This window comes from Neophocaena asiaeorientalis, unplaced genomic scaffold (genome assembly GCF_003031525.2).
Source record: "Neophocaena asiaeorientalis asiaeorientalis breed wild unplaced genomic scaffold, Neophocaena_asiaeorientalis_V1.1 scaffold155, whole genome shotgun sequence".
NCBI lineage: Eukaryota > Metazoa > Chordata > Mammalia > Artiodactyla > Phocoenidae > Neophocaena > Neophocaena asiaeorientalis.
This window is the reverse complement of record NW_020173040.1, coordinates 2833476-2837291: the sequence shown is the minus strand read 5'-3', so window position 1 is coordinate 2837291 and position 3816 is coordinate 2833476.

The window sequence follows — 3816 nt, the reverse complement described above, 5'->3', positions numbered from 1 at the left end:
AGCAATGAAGACCTAACACACCCAAAAAAAACACAAATAAAAACTTGCCTGTATTTTTTAAATATATATATATATATATATATATATATATATATACATATATATTCCTATGGTCTGAATGCTTATGTCTCTCCCCCCCCAATTCTCTGTTGAAATTCTACCTCCTAATACCTGAGGGTATTAGGAGGTAGAGCCTTAGGGAGGTGATTAGGTGCCCTTACAAAAGGGACCCAAGAGAGCTTCCTCGTCCCTTCTGCCACATGAGGAGACACACAGAAAACAGCTATCTATGAATCAAGAAGCTCTCACCAGACACTGAGTCTGCCAACACCTTGATCTTGGGCATCCCATTCTCCAAAACTGTGAAAAATAAATTTTTGTTCTTTATAAGCCACCTAGCTGAGGGTATTTTGTTATAACAACCCAAATGGATAAAGACATATAGATATCTATAAGTTACTCAAGAATTCTTTCTCAAGGTTTTGAACTAAATAATTAATTAATACTGGGACATGCTTTTTCATGAAGGAAATATAGAAAGATGTAAAATTTAAACATAACTTTTCAGTTATTTAATTTTGCAATATGCCAATTCAATGTATTTCCTATTTAAGAGATTCTGTCTATATTATTTTGCTATCCGTCCTCATGCAGACTATTTATATGCTGAGTTGTTTCCAGGGGAGAAGTTTGTTCTAATGGAGTTACTGGGAGTTGAGGTAAACCGACTCAGGCTTTAGAGAACCATCGTTCTTACCAGTTGACCACAAATGAGAGGAACTATATGTACCTATTACAGATCAACACCAGAATGACCTTCACACATAATGGTGCAGAATTTTTTTCCCAATGAAACATGGAAAAACGTAGCAGCCCAGAGTGAAGTTGCCTTCAAAAGCTCTCTGGAGCGAAACCACTGTGTTCTCCTGGGTGACAGAGCCCAGTACTAACGTCCATCAGAGAGGCTCCTAGGAACGGCTTCCATTAAACAGTGTATTAACCAGAGCCTGGTTGCTTGTACCACACTGATAAAGACAAAATTCATCCTCTCTACCAAAAACATACCTGCCATACAAGACTTAGCAATACAATAAACAAAAGCTTTAGCTGTCAACTACAGATACCATGAAGAACGGTGAATTTCGGTTTTTGTTAATGCTCATTTGTCTCTGCTTTTAATTGCTTAGTTGGCTGCAAAAAGTGTTGTTCACATTCCTTTACAATATTGTTTCACTTGAAGTCAATTGTGAAAGAAAAGAGAGAATTAATAGCACTTCTCAGAAGCCCACATGTTATTTAACCTAAAGAACTTTACATCAGAGATTTCAGTATGAGTCAAAGGCCATCATTCCTTCATAATAGGGTGATTTAGCAAATTAAAGTTAGGAGAGCAGTAGATAGTGCTGATGAGAATGGCAAAAACGCATTAAGAGTGATTCACTCCTTGAAGAAAAGAATCACTGTCAATGCCAAGTTTAAACGCTGTAGAATTTACTAACTATTGCAGAGCACCACCTAGTGGTGATGATATAGCTCCATCCTGGTGTTAAAGGAGGACTGGTTTACCTCAGCCTGAAATTGGCAAATCCACGTCCATAATGTATGACACACACCATGACTGTAAACTATCAAAAAGGTGAAAGGAGAAAGGCATCTTTTATCACTCAAAATTTGTTTAGGGTGATTAAGTGCATTAATATAGATAAGGTAAGCAAGTTCCAGTAGCTTATATGAAATTTTAAAATGTTCCAGGGTCTCAGACATGTCCAATATGGATTCGCAGTAAATTTTGTTTTAGGATATTGAACAAGTACTGTGGTTACTTTTCTCACAATAATTACTAAAATCTGTCTTATCTGTCTTGAGTTATACCACAGAATATTGAGTACTGCTTTGTTTTTTTCTTACTCTGAACAAGTGTAATTTGTGCATTTCTTCAAGTGTAATCTGAAAATCAAACGCTTTTGACATGGTAGGTGTCACAATTATCTTTATTTAATGAGATTTATGGAGGGTGAAAAAAATGTTTAAAGGGATAGTTGCTTCTATGACAACTTGAGGGCATAGCTGAGAGTATTATGGGTAATTTGGACACTTTCTGATCAAATTCAGATATAACAAGGCACTTACACTTAGTTTACCAATATTTCTAATTATAAGCACATTTTCAGACATATAGGGCTCACTGTATTTTAAACATAGACAAGATTCAATGTCAATCTATCATTTTTCTCTTGCTTCAAGCCTTGTTTTATAAAAGAGCCACTGATTTGTTTGGCATGGGTAAACCTAATTTAATCTATTAGATGTCCTTCTCAACAATAAAGGGTCTGAAGAAAAAATATTAATGACTAGGCCTGAAATTATTTTTAAAATTCACAATGTTGTCTATTCTATTTTGCTTACTGACTTAACAAATCTTTAAACAACCTTCATGTGTATTATGGAGATATAACTTATACCATACAGTGATGTGATTTATTGAATGTGAGAGAAATTCTCACATTCAATCTTAATTTCCTTAAAAAGAAGAGAACAGGTTACAGTGTTTAACTAGTGAATGCTTTTGTAAAACAGCGGCTAAGTGCAGTCTTTCTCACAACTACTCAACTTTAGTGGCAGCATGAAAGCAGCCATAAACTTTATGCAAATGAGCACATGTGCCTGTTTTCCAATAAAGTTTTATTTACAAAAACAGGCTGCGGGTTGGATTTGGTCCACTGCCGTACTTCACTAACCTTGATCTCTATCATCAGTGGGGAAATTGGTATTTTGATGCATCTTATTAAACCTCTGTTCAATATTTATTATTATTTATTTATTATAACAAATATTTATTGAGCACCTACTGTGCTCCAGGCACTGCTTTAGGAACTAGGGATACAGCCGTGAACAAAATAAAATCTCTATCCTTACAGAGCTTGCATTCTACTGGGAGAAAACAAATGAACAAAGAAACAAAACATGCAATGCATCAGGGAGTGATAAATGCTTAAAAGAAAATAAGGCAGGATGAGGGATGGATAGTTCTAGAGGTGGGAGTGGCACAGTTCTAGAAGGAGTGCTAGGAAAGTCCTCCCGAGAGGTACGTGAGGGTCAGAAAGAAGCCGCCCCACCCCTCTGCTGCGTAGGGGATGTTGGCAGCTGTTCCAGGGAAGACAGGAGGGTGGAGTCCTGAGCCAGGAGGAGAACCAGCCAAAGGCTGATGAGCCTGTAGCCCTGGGGGAAGGAAGGGAGGTATCCAGGGGCCAGGGCCAGGGCCTCCAAGGACATTTTGAGGAGCAAGGACTTTATCTTGGTGTCATGGAGGCCCCTAGGGGCCTTTAAGCCAGGCAGTAAAGTGACTGATTGACGCGTTTATAATCTGTCTCTCTCCGCTGTGGCACCATGGGTTGTGGGTCCAGGACCAAGCAGGGCGGGTTAGGAAGCCCCACAGCCTCCAGGTGCGGGTGGTTGGACTTGGCCGTGTGGTGAGGAGCAGTCAGATCCCGGGAACAGCTGGGGCTGGGACGTGGGATGAGGGGAAGGGAAGCCAGGGGGACCGTCCAGAGACTTTGGACAGAAGTGCCATTTGCTGAGCCCTAAGCAGTCGTGGGCGTGGCACTTGGCAGGGGCCGGTTCCCAGGTGCTCTGCTAGCATCGTTTGGGTTGCCTCTTAGGCTGGAGGCAGCGGATCGGACTGGGCTTCAGGGAGGAGATGCCAGTTGGGTGATGGGTAGAAGCCCACAAGATCATCAAGAGAACCACCAGGACCGGGATCCCGCGGGGGAGCAGGAAGAGTGGGGTGGGAGGGGGGAGTGCATCCGGGAACAGCCG